Below are 22,619 nucleotides of genomic sequence, written 5' to 3'. Positions count from 1 at the left end.
ACATCTTATTTTATTGTATGGGATAATTTACAAAATTTGTTAAAAAAATTTTAATTTCAATAGCATGGTATTTTAGTTTAATTAATTGATCTGATTGTAGTGGATGTCTTTGTATATACTTTAGTTGTTTTGTTGAATATTATAATAATACCTATTTTTAATTACTTGTATAAAATTGTTATGATATTTCTCTTATATGTTAAAACAATAAACCTGTTTTGAAAAAAAAAAAGAATATAGGGATGCATGGCTAGACTGAAATATGTCCTTGTTTTTGTTAGCCTATTATACACATGTGAACCTATGGAGCCATGCACCTATACTGCTTTACCTTTCTGATGACATTTTTCTTCTGTGTTGTTTTTCCATCCTGTGTTCTGACATTGATAGGTTTATTGTAGATGTGCACCCATAGGTGTGTCCTACACAATCCTGAAAGTGAAACATAAACTGTTCCATGAGACATCTTTCATTGTGTGAATACACAGCCATTACAACAGTATACACAAAATAATGTGGTTTACTCATTATAAATGGCAGCGTATGATATCTGTAACTGACCAGTACAAGTAACATGTCAAAGGCAACAATGGATGAAACACATACATATTAATTTAGATAGTCACCCTGTGCATCAGACACATAGCTTAATTCCCCTTCATCGATGAGAAGGATGACAAGGATGTGGCACAGGTATCGTCGCTTTCACATGGTGTGCTATGGGGGTGCAGGAGACCTAGGCTGACCCAATAGGTTGGCAAGTGTGTGTGTGAGTCAGAAAGGAAAGCAGGTAAGACGACCATGTAAATGTGGTGTGTGTCAGTAGGTGACCTGAATGTGGCAGTGGTATGGCAGTGTCTGAGGGAACACAGCCAAGCTCAGTGCTAGCCCTATATGTCTATAAGCCAAACAGCTTTCAGTTGTGCATGGTAGAGCGGACAGTTCATCATCTCTGCCCCCAAATATGAGAACTGGTTCTGCCAGGAATTATACTGGCACATTAGTACCCAAGGTTGGATACTGGGTTACAACCTGAGGGTGACTGCTATCTGCCAGGACTGTGTCTTCCATGGGGACACCCAGGAACTCAAGCCCATGGCTGGCGACATCTTGGTTTGGACAGCATACTCCCCTCTAGAGTACTGGATGTACTGCCACTACAGTAGCATGATTATGCACAGTCACATGGACTCTCAGCTGACCTACATCCATGAGTCCCATGCTCACCTCCAACCAGACGTTCCATCACATACAATGTGCATTCCAAGACAGATAGTGTGTCATGTGTCTCAGATCAATGTCTTTCCACTGCATCAATCAATTGATCTAGGTTACCAGCAGCATGGTGGAGGCAATCGCAGATGTCAGACTGTGCTGCATCCATAACCCTGAACTTTCATCTGGAGTTCCTTTCAGAACATGCCTGTGCCTTCATAATGACCCTAAGCATACGACGAGTGACACATGATGAGACACCTGCAACAGGTGGTGGAGGGATAGCAGGCCTCCTACAAGCACCCCTATCAATCTGCCTGTGTGGAACCTCACCAACTGTTTGGCCAGTATTGACACTCATTGCAACCAAGTAGCCACACTTCCCTGTTCAATGTCCCCACCCTCCAACTATCCAATATCTGTGGCCTCAGGGGACAGGGTATGCATAGGCATACTGACTCTGTATGGTGATAATGAGGGTGGAAGAAGGATGTAAACCTCTGTGACAGATCAGCCCCTGCAACCCCCAACTGTGCCTCACTTTGACCACCATCATCATCAGAGTCTGAAGAGATACTGAGATCAGGTTGTGAAGGGGACAAAGACCAACCTCCCAGGTCACGTGTGATATAAAGGGGTAAACATCACATTAATACCTGCACAATTATAGTCTGGAGTACTATGTTGCAATATATGTTAAGCTCTATGCACTGCTGTCAGTCTTGTAAGCCCACAATCTGATATAGTAGTACAAGAGGACATTATTTTCTAAGACAAATCTGTAAGTATTTGAAAATAACAGACCTTTAAACTAGAATCTCATGAGCAAAATATAAAGTATGTACACTGTTGACATTCTGCAGAACTCTGCAAGTTTACTGATATGCCCATCTGAAAAGTGATGATAATACTATGAAATCAGTCACTGTAGTCACACCTACAAGGCATAGGTATGACCGTAAAGTGTGTTAATTCATAACATATCTGTACATTTGTCAGTCATGCAGACAGTAAATCAATCCAGCCAACAGGCCTCAGATGACAGATTAGCTAATACCCTGAAGTAAATCTACATTTCTGACAAAAATGTTTTGTGCTTATCAGCAGCAGGAGCATGGCCTCCTCCTATTTATGGCAGTCCTAAAAAACATATGAGGGAGAGGTAATGTAAATAACACCACATGTTAGAGTATAACATTTATACTATGTCCAAATATCTCCCATTTACAGTAGCTGCTATGTTAACAGGTATATGAGTCGCAATCTCTGCATGAGCTTAAAACTGCAGCCAACCTTCTTACCCCAACCCATAAAACACCTGTCACCCAGGTAAAATTATGTACACTCTGACAAAGTAAGTGCTACAGTATTCCAATGCTGATCTAAACAAGCAGACCTGGATGCTCCTCTTGTGTGGTAATGGTGACACCCACATCCACAACATTTTGTGTGATGGATACCTGGGAGCTGTCCTGTGTTGCAAGGTTCACCAGGAATTCTTCAGTGGCTGACAGAGGATGTTCCACTGCAGGCCCACCACCAGTGACCTGTTGATCCCTAGACACATCCGCTACACATCTACATGCTGACTGGATCATGTCTGTGGCATGGGGTTACACCTTCTCATATGTGCAATTCTGGTGACCCACAAAATTTATGTTATGGACCAGTTCATACCACAAGGCTTGTTGATCTTGCCTATTTGCCCTCCCTCTGGACAGCAGGACTTGATAGTTTTGTCTTAACACCTCAATTATGAGGTACTTTTCAGCCTCAGTGAATGGTGGGTAGCATCTGATGTGCATGATATCACCTGAAACACAAAAAAAATGAGAACACGTCAGGATAGCATACATGGGTGTACAGTATGTACATATACATTAATTAAAGAAGGCTATCATTATTCCCTGTTTGATTGTACATCTCTTATGGAACAGTGTGCCAAACTTCCAAAGGGTGTGGAACTAACTAGGATAGTAGCAATAGTGACCTACTCCTGTTTGTGCCATGACAGATACTCACATATGATCACACACCCAACACAGGAGTCTGCTTGTAGTGTGGCCCATAACAGGAAACCACTCCCCCCACATAACATATGTATAGTAAGAAATAGAATGCAGTGGCGGCTGGTGACTTCAAATCAAAGGGGGGCTGCAGGAGACAGGTGAATGGGTGGGGGCCAATGGGAAGGGGGTGTGGCCAACTAGAAAGGGGCAGAGCTATACTCAAAACCACAACAACTAGAACTTCAATTAAATACACTGCCCTGGGTGCGAAACCGTCATTATGAGAGTCCAATCAAGACAAAATGAAGTGTAGAAGAAAAAATATTTCAATGCATTGGCTACATGACAGCTTACTTAATATTTAGATGGAAACAAAAAGGTTGTGAGGCATGAAAAAATAAATTACTTTTTAAATACATTACTGGAATGCCAGTCAAAATCAAGTACAAAAAAAAACAAGCACTTAACTCAAACCACTTCTCCTTGCACTGCAGTTCTAATTATAATTTATATTCAGCTTTATAAAAGTGTCAAGTAACATGCTAAAAGTGGCAATCTCTGTGATGCCCCCACTTGTAAAAATGTTTCTTATCCAAAAAAAGACCTGCTGTCTGACAACAACTATCTACTTTTTCCATGGGGAAAACATGATCAAAGTAAAAAAAAAATGAACAGCAAACAAGAAACAAGCTCAAGATAAATTGCTTAAAGGATTACTGCACAGGTTATAGACCACACGTGATAGATTGGCATTCTGTTTAGTTTATGGGTAAAGCCTGGAAAGATGATTGCATGTCTCCAACAAATGCAATGAGCTTCTAAAAATACTGTAATCCTGTCCTTTATTACAAATACTGTCATATGCATTTCAATACCTAAGGCTTATACGTTATCTAGTTATGTAAATATTCTCTGCATGGCAACAACAAAAAGGCTTTTTCAATGTTGGTAATTCTTTAACAGTATGCTTATTAAAGATTACTTACATCTTATAAACTCAGACAAGCTTACCTGATTGTCATTAAAGCATTGCTACTTAAGCACAGAGCAACAGAGCACTGTGACAGCATGCATTTTCTGAATAATAAGAAGCATAAATCAACAGTATAAAAATATGACAGAAAACCAGAACATTCTGCAAAATCAAGGACAGATGAAAAGCCACTGTTGTACTTGTGTCTACCTTGGATGGGAGAATACTCTGCCCACCCACTTACACTGCATAACTGCTCCTTGCCTTGCTTGGACACATCCAGAGTCACTACATGGGGGAGTGGGGTGCAACAAGTATGTCACAATTTGAAATGTCTCTGGCTGATGGTGATGGCTTTGACACATTTGTCATACCTCTCAACCTCAGAGCAAGAAATTTAGACAAAGCCATACATAGAAGTGGGACAAAGGCCGAAATATAAGGACAATTTTTAAATACTGCTTTTACAAGTTAGAAAGATAATAGAATAGTAGTAGGTATTCCATTAGTATGAATTTTCTGAAGGGTATGAAATCTGAAACTCAAATGTCTGTCATTATTTTCTAACTTCAATCTTTAATGATTTGCCACTAATTTGCCAGAAAGCCACAATTTTATGAAAAATGGGCAAAAAATGTGATGTAAAAATATAAAATTGCCACACAATACAGCTGGGAACTTGTCAAAGGGACACTTTTTTAATATTAGTACTGTTAACTTCAACAGCTGACAAAATAAGAGAATCTACATGCATTTCTGAAATAAAAGTAATCTATAACTCTGATCACTACAGTTATTTATAATTGCAAACCCTCCAAGTTTTCTTCCAAAATTGCTATTTTCCAGAGAGATTATTAGGGGGAGAGCAACATTTTGAGCCAAAATTGGGGACAGTTGAGAGTTTTGGATATTCCTACTTCGATAAATTGATTTATTTGCATTTGCATGTACCTCTCAACCTCTTAATGCAGAAAATCTGGACAAGGCCAAATATATTGGGGGAACATACAAACAGTACTAAAATTTTCTCTTCTATAAACTTAGTTGATAGAATAACAGGTCTTGCTTTAGCATGCATTTTTCTGAAGGTTATGAAGTCTGAAACTCAATGTCTGTCATTATTTAGTGAATTCATTTCTAAATGATTTGACAGAAAACCACAAATTTTATGAGGAGCAAACCAAAAATAAGAAGCAAAAATCTACTCATTCTGCAAAAAATCTGGACAGTTGAGAGATATAGTTCAGCCGGGACTTTCTTTGAGTTTGCCGCCCTTCTCCCACTCACAAAATCATGGTTGAATGGAGCATTGCTTGGCTATTTCGCCCCATTTGCCATAAACACTGTGATGTGCCTACTGCTTTACTTCTGTGATGATTTGGATTTAATTTGAAAGTTTTATTTTGCATTTTACAGCACAAACACTAACAGACCTGCTAAACAAAGCAATGCAATTTCACAATGAAAATAGACTTGCATTAAAACTTCTCTGACCTTGAAACTCACATTCATTGAAACAGCATTGAAACCACATTCAAAGAAAATAAATTTTGCCAATGGCAGATAACGATTAATTTCGGGCTGTTTTCAAATCATAGGCCCTTTGCACATGAAACTTACATGTGTTCTTTGATACACCTTCTTCATTGTATTAAATAATATTCCTTGTATAATACAGTACAGTTGATAGAGGGCATTTTAAATTTATAGTTTTGAACATTTTTCCAGTAAACAGTGAAACAAAATGCATGCACCAATAATGACAAAACTGCCCAGTTTAGAACATTACCATCATAAAAGTCTACTCAGGCTTCAACAATCCACCAGTATTAGTAAATATGCACAATTTCTGAAGAAGTAAATGTCATCTAAATAATTCCACATTAAAGAGATCTGAAACTAATAAAGAGGCTGCTGTTGGAAATCAAGTTTAGATTTCATTGTTTCATCTATGAATAAAGTGCATGTTGCCCTTGAGGAATAAATTGCCTATGTTGCATTAAAAAATGATAAGCTAGTAATATTGCAATAGGGAATGGATGGCAAACTGATAACAGCTTCATAGTTACTAGGTATCTTCGCCAAAAAGGACTGCAGCATCCACCCCCTTTACAACACAGTGTCAGCAATGTATCTACATATTGTGGGAGTAGAACCCACAGCCTTCTAAATCAAAAGTGAATACACTACCTGTTGTGCTATTAACATTATGAGCTAATGAAGCATAAGCAGCACTAAACCTCTCTTTCCCTGCAGCTCTTAGCTCCTTGTAAAATCTACTAGACAGCTGTATCTCTCAACTTTGCAGCACAAGAAATCTGGAAAAAGCCAACATTTATTGGGGGGGGGGCAAAAGCCCAAGGGACATATTTGAAACATCGCTTGTATAATCTTGGAAAGTTGCTAGAATAAAATGCTGTAGTATTACCATACATATCACTGCCAAGACTTGAACTCAGGACCCTGTGCAAAACAGTCAGAGCAACATACCACTATACCAAATCAGCTGTTTTGTGAAAGAGTAGAAGACTGAAACTTAAATGGCTACCATTTAGTGAATTCAGTTCTTACCATAACTGTCAACCTCTTAGAACAGAACACCTGGACAAAGCCAATAATGGAGGAATACAGCCCCCAAACATATTCAGTGAATTCATTTCTCACCATAGCTGCCAACCTTTTAGCACAGAACACATGGACAAGCCAGCAATGGGGGAATACAGCCCGCAAACATATTCAGTGAATTCAGTTCTCACCATAGCTCTCAACTTTAGCAGAAAAAGCCTGGACAAAGCCAATAATGGGGGAATACAGTCCCAAAAATAGAGACAAATTTCACATATTCATCTTATAAACTTAGAAAATTGCTAGAATAAAATGTTTTGTGTTACCATGTACTTTCTAAAGAATATAAAGTCAGAAATACAAATGGCTGTCATTTTTATTTATTTAACATTTGTTAACCAGGAAAGTCTGACTTGGAACAAAAGCCAATTTTCAGCAGAGGCCCAGTGAGAAACACCCCCGACACATGCCTTTGTAACATGGGAGGACACCAGAGTACCCAGAGCGAAGTCACTCAAACACAGGGAGGACATGCAGACTCCACACAAAAGGCATCCCAGCCAAGAATCAAACCAGAGGACCTGTAGCTGTGAGGCAACAATGCTACCACTGCACCATCACCTATGTACTAAAATAAAAATCCACAGATTTTATGAGGAACAGAACAGAACAAAAATATGAGGCAAAAATCTGCAATGTTTTCACAATTGGTGGTGGGTAGTGAATTCAGGCTCTTGCTATCTGCATCCAAGGTACACAGTTCAAGCCTATGCCACTGCCATCTGAGTTCTCTCTAGCCACCAGTATATATCAACTGGGGCATTACACACACACGCACACACACACACACACACACACACACACACACACACACACACACACACACACACACACACACATGTCTTCAATAGTACCTGGTGTCCCTTGTCTGCAGCAGCCACACACACACACACACACACACACACACACACACACACACACACACACACACACACACAGCTTCAATAGTACCTGGTGTCCTTCATCTGCAGTAGCCAATAACACCTTCCCCCAGTAGCAGCAGCTTCAAGTCCAGTAAAAAACTGCAGCAGCTTCAATGACACATCCTTCGCCAGTAGCTTTGGAAACCTACCTGACACACACACAGCTTCAATAGTACTTGACATACACACACAGCTTCAATAGTACCTGGTGTCCCTCTTCTGCAGCAGCCACATGCACACACACACAGCTTCAATAGTACCTGGTGTCCCTTGTCTGCAGCAGCCACACATGCACACACACACACACACACACACACACACACACACACACACACACACACACACACACACACTTGGTGTCCCTCATCTGTAGCAGTCACATACAGCTTCAGTAGTACCTGGTGTCCCACACACACACACACACACACACAGCTTCAATAGTACCTGGTGTCCCTCATCTGCAGGAGCCACACATACACACAGCTTCAATAGTACCTGGTGTCCCTCATCTGCAGCAGCAGCCACACACACAGCTTTAATAGTACCTGGTGTCCCTTGTCTGCAACAGCAAATAACACCTTCCGCTAGTAGCAGCAGCGTCAAGTCCGGTAAACAGCTGCAGCAGCTTCAGTAACATGTCCTTCCCCAAGTAGCTTCAGAAACATTCTGAGACTCACTGATTTGTTTTAGCACAAGCTGCCCCTGATACAATGCCAAACAAATAGCTGTGTAGCATTACAACTGCTAGCAATGGAAGTATCCAGGACACCTGTAGTCTTCATCCTATGTAGGTGTTACACAGCTGCAGATCAATGGCATGTCATCTGTACAGTTCTAAGAAAGGCTTACTGATGTAATCCCCATCCCCCCAAGAATGTTCAAACATATGCATCATGTTGGAAACAAAATTGTTGCATACCTGATGGAGTACAATACTCCTCTGTTGAAGGAAACAGATATATAAGTGTTGTGCCAACAAGTTCACCATAGAAAATAACTCTCATACACAATGGTTTCCCTAGTTAGGAGTTTGCCTTTTTAAGATGGTTCTCATTAGCAGGTGATTGCCTCTGAGCCAATCAATGGTTTAGAAATTCTAATTGCAGCATACACAGCTGATATGCAGTATAATCAGGCAATCCCATGCAGCAATTCAACAAGATATAAGGTCTCAATGTAGAATCCATCCCATTTCTCATATGTTAGGGTGTAAAGTACTTGGGTAAAGATTCTATGTCAGTACAGAGAGAATTTCTGCAGTAGATATTTATTATAAACAGATGTGTGTGCTACAGGCTGCAGCTCATGCTTCTGCTGGAGACAATAAGCATATTGAGAGAGGTTGCAGAATGTGGATAACAACAACACTTGTGAGTAACTGTGACCTGTTGCAGCCTTTGTGTACAGCCAGTGAGAGACTGATTGTGGGAATTCATCCCACAGGTAATTGAGGTATGTGTTTAAGATAAGTCTGGCAGCCAAATGTATCATTAACAGAGTATTATGTCATGATAGTCATCTGAAATGTGTGTGTGCTGGTAATCCTTGCTTCTAGGACAACCTACATATGCGTATGTTACTTGTGCAGTCATAGTTAACTGTAATATCAGTAGCAAATCATCGTGTGCTGCAGTGTGATATTACTGGGCCTCATTTGAATTGCATACTTCAAAATCCTATGTGAATGCATAATAATGCATGACCTGACACTGTATGCACTTTCTAGTGTTGTAAAGGAAATATGTTAATGTGTTCCTATCTGTAGGCCTTTGACTTCTATCATTAAAAAGCAGACATTCCATCTGTTCTGCTTTGGGTGGATAAATAGGTAATGAGACAGGCATACATATTAGAATTCATAATGGTTGTGACACTGCCAGCCCAGCTATCTGGAATTTTGTAAATAATTCTATGTCATTTGAGAATATTAATATGATTTATATAGAACTGTATGTTATGCACTGAGCTACAAGAATATAACTACAGTATACACTGCTGGAACATAGAAGATTAACTTACAAAACTTAAAGAAAATAAGTTGAAATTAAATGCTTTATAGTGTGCTATAAAAGTTAGTTTCAATGCAGCAAGTAGACACAATGTCTAGAGCTAGATGTTTTTCAATTGTTTGAAAAGAAAAATAATTACTAGGTTTAAAATGTAAAGTGTTTGATTGCTTTATGACTTTCTAGCACCTGCACAGATCTGAGAGAGATGTATTTCTCACACAGAGATGTTAAAATTCTATTAGTTTCTGTTTTAGCCTGGGAAATGAAGTCAGATGACAAAAAGTGATGTCATTGAGGTTGACCCAGTAGTAATGTCTGATATAAATTTAAGAACAATCTCAGAGAGAGACTGGACATTTTGTATCTTGTCTTGGACCTAGAAACATCCACTCAGCACTTGAAGGCATAGTATCTCTTTTAGAGATAGATAGGAATATAATAAAGATTAGTTTAGATATGTTCTATATTTATGTGAGACTGTCTTGCAATATTGTTTTCAAATATGTCCTATGATTTTGAACTCTGAAATAACTTTGTTTTCTGAGTATTGTCTTGTTCTTTTATTATTTATTATTAAATGTATTTAAATCTATCTTTGTGGCTGATATTTGTGCGACATATTTAAGCTCTTAAAGTACTTGCATATGTATTCGGTGACACTGCACAGGCCACTCCTAAATAGCCTTGCAAGTCTTGGTCAACACTACCATTTGGATTATTAGTAAAATTAGAAAGTAGGATTGGACACCCTTTGTAAGTGCCTTATAGTAGCTGATAGGTAGGGGTTGGTGGTAATGATAACTACCTAGTCTGGGCAGAAGGGGGCATAGCTAGTAAACCTGTGCCAGCCTTCCCCAGGTGTGTGTGTGTGTTTGTATATAAATCAAATCTCAAAGTGTGTGTGTGTGTGTGTGTGTGTGTGTGTGTGTGTGTGTGTGTGTGTGTGTGTGTGTGTGTGTGTCAGCTACTTGGACAGGGACACGAAGCACTCGTTGGACAGAGAAGGATCTAGAGGTCTTGGTTTGACCCCTCATCTGAGATCTTAACCCCTATAGCTGTGCCAGTGGGGAGTTTTATTGGGGATCTGGAGAAAGACGGAGAAACCAGCCCCAGACTGACTGGGATCTCTGTGTGCTATTAAGGGAAATTGCACTTTACTGTGTGTGTACTTGCCATCCTCCCATTTTGTACATCCCTCACTGTTGCCAATTGTGAGGATTGAGGCTCCTTGATTACAGGGCCAGTGCAGGGGCTTCACAATGGTGATGTACAAGTGCATGTATTTTAAATGCTAAACACCATTGGATTTGAACCCAGGACAGTGTGAACCAAAAATTATTTTTTTTAAAGCATTTAACAAATTGAGCTACTGAGTCACTGTTGCAGCAATTGTATTTTTAAATAAATTACTGCACACTTACATGCTGTTATAATATCTAATTTACATCTATTACTATGTGTATGTCTTTATAGGGATGTAGTTCTCCACCAGAGTCCCAGTTAAACACATATTCTTCCATTAGTCTTTTATCAGGTGTATTTTTAAATGTTGCACATATAATTGCACATTTATTTGCTGTTAGAGATCTCACTTACATCTATTATTATGTATCTGGCTTCATAGTGATGTATTCCTATACCACAGTCCAAGTTATATTCCCAGATTTCTATTACTATTTTATCAAATTGCGTGATGTGGCAGGATTCGCAGCATTGCTTGAACATGCTTAATGATGGGAAAATAACAAGTATTATGCTTTGCTTAAAAGACCTGTTTTAATTAACAAGTATGGGGCTTGGCAGGTTGATGCACTGGTCTACAGGTGCGATGGCCCTATGTTCAAAATAGGAAGCAGTTGTAGTTTTTGAAAGTGATTAATATTATTTCACACAAATATATCAATATAGCGCAATTTAGCTTAGCTTAGCAACTCTGCACATCATGCAGCGTCACAAAAAAAACCTTTAAAGAAATGAAAAATGGGGAGATAGGAGTGGTGAAATGGGGTTAAAGCATGGGGAAAAACATAGTGAAAGGCAGGTAGATATATGCAGAAAGGGTTCAGGAAAGAACCATAGCTATCCATTTCTTGTACGGCAACAAGTGTGCACTTTAACAAATTTTTTAGCTGAATTTGCACTGTCACCCCCAGCCAAAGAGAGAGGGGTAAGGACAACATAAGTGCATTGTCAAGCCAATTGGACCAAATTAAGTGTGCCCAGTGGACACGTGTGTGAAACAGAGAGCTATGTATGGGGCAATATATTTTTTGGGACAGGTGCCCATTTTCTTCTTTTTTTTTAAGGTGAGAGTGGAATGTTGGAAAAGGTACATAGGCATGTGTGGGTGAGGTAAGTTGGGAAGGTAAGGAAGCGTTTGCTGACAGACAAGACAGATTAGACAGCAAATAGGGATGGTGTGTGTAGTGTGTTGTGGAATCCCAGTCACATGCAGGTCAGACACAGTAGCAGTGTGACTCAGATTCTCACCCATGAGACTATCAGCACTGTACCTTCACTGCTCCTGTTGAGGCAGAAGTTGCCACCAGTGCCTGTGGTGAGGCTGCCTCACCAGGATGGACAGCATGCTCTCCATTCGGCATAGGTGTGGACCGACAGTTTGGTGCAGCAGCTCACATACCATTCCTGGCAGTTCATCACAGATGAGATAAGCACCCCCTCCACTTCCCTCCCAGAGGCAGGACCACCCCCAGCTTGTGGTGTGGAACTACTTGATGAAGCAGGTAGTGCAGGGGCAGCAGAATGGGTGCCACTAGGCTATGGCCCTGACGTGTTGGGTCCTAGTACCGCTGCTGGCAGAGCCAATGTAAGTGGAGCACTTGGAACTGGCTTACCTTGTCACTCTGTGGGAAATTAAATGCAAACATAAGGTAAAAATAAATATAATCAAATATAATTAATAACATAATAAAAAAATAATAATGAGTAATGGAAAGAAATAGAAAGGAATATAATGAGGAATGGAATGATAAAGAAAATAAATGAAAGTATTTTAACAGCAAAGCAATATTAAATTATACATAAGGCCAACATAAGAGGTAATTACAAATAATATATTAATATCAAATCATAATAATAAATATAATTAATAAATTAAAGAAGAGATTGGGTGGAATGAGAGAGAGGAAAAAAGAACATGAGTAACTTCACAGGTAACATATCTACACAGACTACTACTACATACATCCACATTTGTCAGATTTCAGTTGTGAGAAAAGTGACTGCAAATATTGTATAGATGATGTTGCATGTACATAGCTTTCATACTGTTAGCAAGGTACATTATGGGCCAAGCACTACCAAATGTTGGTAGAAAGGCACAGCTACAGGGAACATTTTCCATAGTGTGCTCATACATTGGTAGCAAGGTGTTCCGATAACAGATTTGCCATTAAATTGCATTCAAACTAATGTCATACATCTGCAAATCAAGGACCAGACATATGGGCCAGTAGTCATTACATTTTGTAAAATACATGACACTTGAGAGGTATGTTCATGTATACTAATTAGACTAGATAGCTTGTCATTTCTCAGTTGACTGCCATGGGATTAGAGCCCACAAGCATTGACTACAAGAATAATGTGCACTTTATTTGAATATAATGAATTCTCAAAGAACCATCTCCTTTAAGACTTTTATTGCAACATTTTCTGTGAAATCGTACATTTCACACATGCATAGCTGTGTGCGGTATCAGACAAAAGCCATGACCACAAGAATAATGAGCACTTTATTTGAAAACATTAGTTATCAAAGCACCATTACCTTTTACACTATATTGCTTAATGTCACTTGAAATCTGGCTGTGTAGAATGTCTGTTAACCTAACCGTATACTCTGTTTATTTACTGAGTGCTATCAACAGCATATTTTGGAAAAAATTATCAGAACTCAAGCTTGACCCTTAATCTGAGTATTGCACTACAGTTATTTCAGACATTTGTTGGTACATTATTTATTAGTTAATATGTAACAGTTGACTAATGTTGGATTAGAACACACGTGCAGTGAATATAGGAATACTTTTAAACTTTATTGATAATATTTCTTAAATTTGGCATTTACACACATGGATAGCTGTCCAGGACTTCCTTTAACTTACCCATATACCATGTTCATTTACTGAGTGGAATATATAACATTATTTCAGACAAAATGAGCAGAACACTGGCTTGAACCTTACTCTGCATATTGCACTAAATTTATTTCTGACATTTTTTTCTGCATTCTTTATTCATTTACCTGAAGCAGTAGACTGGTGTCAGATTAGAAGACACATGCCATGAATACAGGAATAGTGAACACATTTTTGAAAAGATTAGTTATCAAACCACCATCTCCTTTTAAACGTTATTGATAATGCTGTGTAATCTCTGTGATTTAGACACATGGATAACTGTCCAGGACTTAAATTACCCATATACCATGTTCATTAAATGTGTGCAATCTACAGCATATTTCAGACAAAATGAACAGAACACTGGCTTGAACCTTACTCTGGGTATTGCACTACATTAATTTCTGACATTTGTTGCTGCATCCTTTATTCAGTTACATGTAACAGTTGACTGGTGTCAGATTAGAAGACACATGCAGTGAATACAGCAATAGTGAACACTTTATTTGAAAACATTACTTATCAAAGTACCATCACCTTTTAAAATGTATTGATTAATGTTGCATCAACTCTGGCATGTAGACCATGCATGGCTGTCTAAGATTTCTATTAACTAATCCATATACCCTCTTCATTTATTGAGTGTAATTTACAGCATATTTTAGACAATGTGTAGACCAGAACAGTGACTCTTAATCTGAGTAACCCCCAACGGTAACTGATGGTTGGAGCTATGCTACACAGTACTGCATGCATGCTTGCTTTAACTTGCTTTACCATTTCAGGTAGGCAGTGACACATTAATAAAGATGTAAGATGTTCCAGGTATGTCATAGCTGACCATTAAAACTGCAAAATCTGTATTTACTTTATTATATTATTAAGCAATAAGTTATTATTTTGATATTTTTCCCTACTTACCATATGATTGTTTTACCCTGGCCAAGCACCCTGCATGAGACTGGATATTTTGAGCCCTCTCTTTTGCAGCTGTGGTAAGAGAAACAATGCATTATGCATACCAGTTTTGCACAGCTTCAGCTTATATATTTATACATTACTGGAAGATATACTTACATATTTGTGGGGTGTGCCCAGCCCTAGTCTCTTTGACCCAGGTGTCCAGGTTTCCCATCTTCTACACCTCAGGTTGTCATAGTGGTGATAATACTGCTCACCAGTGTTGAGGATACCAATAGCACTGGTTAAGTCCCTGGCCAGATGATCCCAGGCTTCAGACTTACACTCTGAACCCTGCTCTACCATCAAAACTCTGGACTCCTGCACTCCCCACTTTTGCACACAAAAGCACACTCCCTCACTTACAGCACAGCCACATCCACAGCCAAGGTAAGACTGCAATGAATGATGTGAAATTCCTGCCTACTGGTCTTTATATAGGCTGCATTCTTGCCTATGCACGTCATACTGTAACTTTCAGAAAAGTGCCATTTCACTTAATGTCACATAAACTTGCACAATCCATGTTTAAGCAAAGTTTAGCAATGCACAAACTTGAAAAGAGCTGCTTAGCATCACGCAGTTTTTCTAACTGTAACAATTTTTTTTTAATTTAAACTAAACTGATGTTTTAGTCACCTAATACATTTTCACAGTAATACATGTAAAAAGTATGACTGCTCAGGACTCACTCCCAGTACCTACTACACTGTAGGTCATGACTCAACCTATCTAGGCACTGGGATAGTGAAGGGAACTAGTACATCTTCACATATACACTACTAAGGTGCTTGTAAGTGCTACGCAGCTTCAATGCATGGGTTTGCACGTTGCTAAGTAGTGCAGAACTACAACAATTGAATACATCCTGTTCTATTTTTAGATGTCTACCGGATGTCTACTGTATCTATCAGCAATGCTAAGCATAGCTAAGCAACACACCACATTGCGCAAACAAGCACATGATAAAAAAAGAAATTCATTAAAATTGAATACAACTGGTTTCTATCTTTAGATGTGTAATGGATGTCTACTGTATCTGTAAGCAAAGCTAAGCATAGCTAAGCAGAGTGCAGCATCATGCAAACAAGCACATAAACATAAAAAAATAAATTGAAATTTAATGAAGTTAAATCTGTTGTATGCCTTTCAGTCCAGGTTTCCAGGCTGAAAGGTATTGTGATGTGCTTTCCAACTCTCCAGAATTTTTCTGGACAGTCCACAATTAAGGGACAGCCTGTAAAGTGTTGCTTACACAAATTCAATAAGTGTTACTGTGATCTTCCTTGGCAGCACATCCTAATTAATATGTATGGAGCACTGCCAAGGAGGAACCATGTACATGGATACATTCTGTGTAGTCTCTACATGGAGTTTACACAGATGTTATTGAATCCTGGGGACTATATTTACTGTGACTTTTAAAATTTGGTTTAAGACCTAGAACCTAAAGAATACTAGCACTATAAAAATGGTTTGTGCTGAAGACTTTGCCATTTATACTTTTTTATTAACCCCTATAGTTCCAGAGGTAAGAACATTTGTTTGAAATGTGAGGACATAATTTGGTTCTGTCAAAAGGCTTGGGTTTTAACTGCCGTCTGTTTACTCTGCTGGGTTCTGATTCACTGATTATGGCAAGTACGTTCACACATCTGAACTGTAAATCTGCAGAGAAAGTGGAGAAATCGCTCACTTCATGCAATTTTTTTTTGATTTTATGATATGTACCTATCTTCAAAATAAGCTACTGTGTGCTACAGTATTTGTAAAAAAGTTTGCTGTGATGTGATAATTGCCTATATTTTATATAGTTTAAAATCTTTCTTTCTAAAATTGTATAACTACCTATCTACTGTAATCTGATGTTATTTTGCTCATAGTGGAGCTTTTCTCCCCGGGCCCCCACTGAAAATGGCTTTCTGACATAGTGGACTTTGCCAGTCAACAAATGTCAATAAATAAATAAATAAGAAATAAGAAGTGCAAGGCATGAACGCACAACTGAGACACTTCTGAGAAGGGAGGCTCTTCTCTGATACCTCTCCCTTCTGGTTTGTGTCTTTTTTCTTTTCTTTCTCTTTTTGTTTTAAATATTGCTGACAGTATGATTGAGTCAGCTGCTTGAAGTGTTGTTAAGCAGCTAAACTTGTTCCTTTTGGATATGCTTAATTGACTGTGGGCATGCTGATAACCAGAATGCACATTTTTTGAACAATAAAGACCTTTAACTGTATACTTCCTGGAATTCTATCTCATGAAAATGGAACTAATTTATTTATTTTTATGAACTACAAATCAGTTCCTAATCTACACCTACACCAAATATAGTGTACACTATCTGTATCTGAATATCTCTACCACATTTCTTGTGCTTTTTAGTCACTCAGAAAGACTGCACTAAGTGTATATGTAGTCTACATTTTGTGGTAACCTTTATGAATCCACATTTCTGTTTAACGCTACAAGAAAATCAGTAGGAGAACTAATATTTGGATGAAGGTGTGAGTTATGCTTGTGTTGTCTGTTCACTTAGAACAGTGTACACTTAGTGTAGGCATTAATAATTCCCAGGGAGGATGTATTTCACAGAGGTATGTGCAACCATGCTTGTATTCTATATGTGAGTCAGGTTGTATGCTACAGCACATTCTATTATGGTATCTATAAATGCTTTGTTGGATGTCATCTAGGACTGCTTTAAGTTTAGAAAATAATATTTGCTAGTTTGCATAATGCAGAGGATTTTCTGCATAACTACCTTTGGAAAAACAAATCGCAATGTTCTTGACACTGTAATTTTAATGCTTACTGAGTTTGAGCTATTTGCTGTCATACTGTTTTCTTTTCACTACAGGATTCCATTCCTGGCTGCTGCATAGGAGACTTAGGACTTACATGATGGGAGTAGCAAAAGAAAGTAGAGGTGACCAATTCTGAATTTGTCAATTTACAGTCAGCATTATGCACATGTAAGCAAGAAAACATGAAAGAAGGAGCCATTGGATGATCTTCATGAAATCACCACTTCAAATAATTAATCTTCCATCTTTTTCCAGTCAACGATTAACCCCACGTTACTGGATTTCTTAATAATACTATCAGCAACTTGGTAAGTCCTAATCAAGCAAGGCCACATATACATTCATCCTTTTATAAAAAAGAAACTGAGTAGACAATAGTTTGGCATGCCTTAGTTGTGGCAAACAGTAATAAACAAGAGAGATCCACTGAGTCTGAGTGACTGTGACCCTGGAAATGAAGTAGCAGACAATGTGGAGATGGAGTCTTCCTTCTATGTGCTAGAAGTCACTGCCATGGAAGTTAAATTAATGAAAGAAGAATACTTTGAGTTGCCATAGAAAACAGAAAACAAGCATGTGACAAAATAAGAGGTGTGTGCTGACATTTAAATACCCTCACACTGAGAGAATAAAATATCCAAAAAATAAAACTGTATTAATTATGTGCAAGTCCCTGATTGATACTGTATGTTCATAAGTCCATATGCAAGTACAAGGCTAGATGCCCATAAATACCATTTTATGATTAGCCAGTTTCCCTTTTTGTACTCAAAATAACTTATTTTATTTGGTTATAGATTGGCCTTAACTCATCCCATGGTCGATAATCATATATTACCCCTAATGAGAATTACTGGGATCATATCACAGAAAATATGAGGGGACCCATGCATGGGATAAAGCATTTAGGAGCTGCATCTGTCCATTAGTAGTACAGCCAGCTGTCCTGGAGTTAAACTTTTGTTTCCTGTGTATAGATCTAAGTTGCACTTGAAAATGAACAGGGAAGAAATTTGTTTTATGTGGATGGGGAGTTTGTTCCATAGAAGCAGTATCCCCACTGAAATATACCTGTCCCTCCAAATCATCCTGTTAATGATGCAGAAGAAGTTTAGATCCCTAAAGCAAGTATTTTTTATGCCATTTGACTCACTGATGTGCAGCAAATCTATCTGTAATTTGTCAGAGGATGCCTTGCATGTCAGACACAGGTCACTTCTGAGCAGTCTATAGTATATCAAGTATAGTGATAGGCCTTTGACTCAGTCCATGAAGGACATGTTGTATAGGCTATGTATCCTTTTAGTAAGGTACCTGTGTGGGTATTCCAGTTGCTGCATGTGTATGGACAGATACTTGACAAAGGGGGTATTATATTCAATAATAGGCATAATGAGGGCTGAGTAAGTTCGGAAATTACATCCCTACATCTAGACACAATCCTTTTGTTTATAAGCTCTACAATATAGAAGAACTTTCTTACAACAGCAGACACATATTGGTCAAAAGTTAGGTCACTGTCCACATACATTCCCAAACCCAGAACACCTTTGTCAGCTCTTAGTGATGTATTGTCACTGTGATAGTTACCTCAGGTAGATGATGTCCCAAAGGAATCAGTAATAAACCTTTTTGGCATTTAGTTACAGATCATGATATTGATACTAGTTATTTATTTGAGACAAACCTTCCAGCATGATGGCTAAGTCATTTGGAGATTCAATGACTGCTCCTAGCTTGCAGTCATCTGCAAAATTAGTCAGCCACATCCTTTGGTATTGACTTTTACTTCAGAAAAGCCATGCCCAATAGGGAGAACAACACACACAGAACTGGGAGTCTGACTGGATGACTGGTCTCTTAGCAGAGGTAACTTCACCTATTTTGATTATCTGCAACCTATTTTTGAGCCATTTGGCAATCCAGTGGGTGACAGTGTGGTGTATTCCAAGATGATTTAGATTTTCTTTTTGGGTGGGGGGGGATGTGGTGTGTAAAGCTTTGGTAGGTGCTTGGGTACCATTTGCCTTCATTGCATCTTTCATGCCTTTTGAAAAAAAAAAAAAAAAAACAGGACCTGATGGCATGAAACTGAGAATCCAAGGTTCAGTGTTTTGAGGTTCCTTATGTCCTGATTAATTTAATTCCATGATAAATGTTTTTATGGCTTTGGCTCTATGATGCTGGTTGCTTTTTGGGCCTATAATTGGATAAGTCTATGGGGAGTCCTCCCTGAAGAACTGTGGGATCATAATCTCTTCATTCAATTGGTACAAAATAAATAATTAGGAGATATGATGATACAAATGTGTATAAACATCCTTTAACATCTATGTAAGTTAAGATAGTGATGTTGATGGAAGACCCATCAAAAAGATAGAACCTGATGGACTTTTTAGGTTTTGGACTTGGTTTTTAGGACTTCAGGTATATCTTGAGGGTGAGACACAGGGGACAGAAGACAGAAAGAAGTAAGAGGAGTAAGATTAAAGTTGTTGTGCTCTGTAGCCCTATATCTCTGTAGTCTTGTTGTAGTAAGCATGTTCCATCATTGCATTGCATTTTTTTTATTATTAACAACACAACAAAAAAACCTGTTCTATTTGTTTTTGCCTTGGCTTTGGTTTTTTTCAATTTAAATTGTTTTTTTTATTTTACTCTGTTTTTATTTATTTCTTTAATAAATTGTTTATTTTTTTTCTGGGGAATTCTCTGGCTTTTTGGTTCTTTTTCCTTTTTCTTTTTGGTTTTCCACATAATATTTTTTTATTATAAGTCATTTTTTTATCATGGTTTTTTTTTGTTTTTTTCGTATGTGGTAATGGTTGCAATTGTTTCCATGTGTAGTGTTTCCATGCTTCATTTGTGTAATGGTTTACATTTCTTCATGGATTTGTGAATTGAAAGGGGTTTGAGTAGACAGTATTTTGGCAAAGATAATCTTTAGAGGAGGGAGATTGTAATTTCTCTTGTTTTAATGGTACTGGGGGAGAGGCTGCTCTTGTTTCAGTTTAATTCCAACAGGATATATCTAATGTCAAATCTAATAAGTGATAAATATATCAATGACAGATTCAAAAATGTCATTTCCTTAGTAGGTAGATTTCAAAATGTCATTTCCTTTCAAATCTGGACTCCTCCCGGATTCCATTGACTAGATCACCTAGGGGAATGGTATTCTCTACTAATTGAGTGATTCTGGATTTTAGTTTAAGGTGTTGTGGTCTAGTTTTTGTAGGTAGGTGTTGTGGTGTTCTGGCTTGGTATGGGGCTTTTCTGATGTTCTATTGGACATGAAGGGGCTCTAGTTCAACATGCTGCTGCATATCAGCCTTCAACATGCTGCTTTACCAAGTGACTGCTTTTTGTTTTCCCTGTTTTTTCAATGTAGACTGTGACCACTTTCACCTTTTTTCACACATACTGCAGTAAGTTGGCACATATTCTCGTTTATGTTATAGTCAATGTCTCTGACCATGTGTCAGTGCTGTCTTCGACCTCAGTGTTTTCGTAGGGAGGAAGGGCTTGTAGGGACTGAGAAGTATTGATCAACAACACCTTCATTTCTTCTTCCACACTTCTTGTATTTGTTTTACAATTGTTTTGGTTGGTCTTCTTCTTTTATTCTTTGTGTTGGTAGGTTTATCAGGTTGACATTGTCTAATTGTTTTAAATCAATAATATCCTTGTTGTTAAGTTGTTAGCCATGAACTCTCTGTGAAAAATTTTGATTGTTGAAGTCCATATTCGTTGAATGACCAAAAACAAGTGATTATTCATTCACTTATTAAATGCAACACTCAATTAGGTAAACGAAATTTACATTCACCCCAAAATGGGTAAAATTGCATATATTGGCATGTCAGTCACACAATGTTTTTTAAGCCAGGGTGGCTAAAACAATTAATTGTGTTGTTTTTTGGATTTTTTTTTAAATGGCCAAGGAAAAACAATTTTTGATGATTGCTTTGATGATTTAATTGTTCTGACAATAGGGTATGATGAGACCTTGGCTTTGCATATGATAAATGTTTGATAATTTTGACAATGTTATATATTGGCTATCCATGGTTGGTTTGTAATTAGTTGATCATATGAGGAGAGTTACAGACAATCCATGGTGAAGTAGCATGGAATGACACATCACCAAAACCCAGACTGACAAATATTGAATATTTTTTTTTGAAGATTGCATCAAAAGATTTGAATTGATGAATTTTTTTTTTAACAAGATTGCATCCATCTTGGAGAAGGTAGAATGCTACCCCTGAGGATTACCACTGAATTCAAATGCATGTATCTTCTCTTCATACAGAGAGGTGGTACTGAATTTTTGATGCTGGTATGGCGGCAGACATGACAGAGTCATGCTGGTACTTTTTTTTTTTCCAAAAATCAGGTCTTTCCTTATCAGATCCACACCTGCTTAGCCAACTAAAATCACAATGGCTTTTCCTTGCCTAGTGACATCTGTCTGCATGGAGCAACAGACCTATGCCTCCTTATATTTGATGCTATTGGGAGGTTCTTATCCTGCTATATCAAGATCTGCAAATCTGGCTTAGTGTGCATTGTGCCTGTGTTGTGTTTTAGAAGTCTTAATGTTTTAGGCGAGTTAATCTTTAGAAACTCAGCATAGGATGGATATGTGTATTGTGATGGCCTCAAAGGGGTGTGATGTGTAGAGTACTGTTGACAATTTTGATGTCCGAGTTTACTGTGTGTGAGATTTTTGTCTGCAGGAATATTAAATATGTACATCTCTCACCCACTGTGTTGTGCTGTTTGAGTAATAGATGATTTTGAGACAGCATGAGACAATTTATACACTGTTTCGTGATACCCATCTTCATCAGGCTGGCTATAGAAGTTGTGGGAAAGTGCTGGCCAATGATACCAACAGGAATGACTCTGGAGGCAGGGGTAAATATAACTGCTTGTAATTCATTTTTAGAATAA

This window comes from Protopterus annectens, chromosome 4.part0 (genome assembly GCF_019279795.1).
Source record: "Protopterus annectens isolate FY-2018-M chromosome 4.part0, PAN1.0, whole genome shotgun sequence".
NCBI classification, from domain to species: Eukaryota; Metazoa; Chordata; order Ceratodontiformes; family Protopteridae; genus Protopterus; species Protopterus annectens.
The sequence above is the reverse complement of the archived record's forward strand: the minus strand, read 5'-3'. Positions refer to the sequence as shown.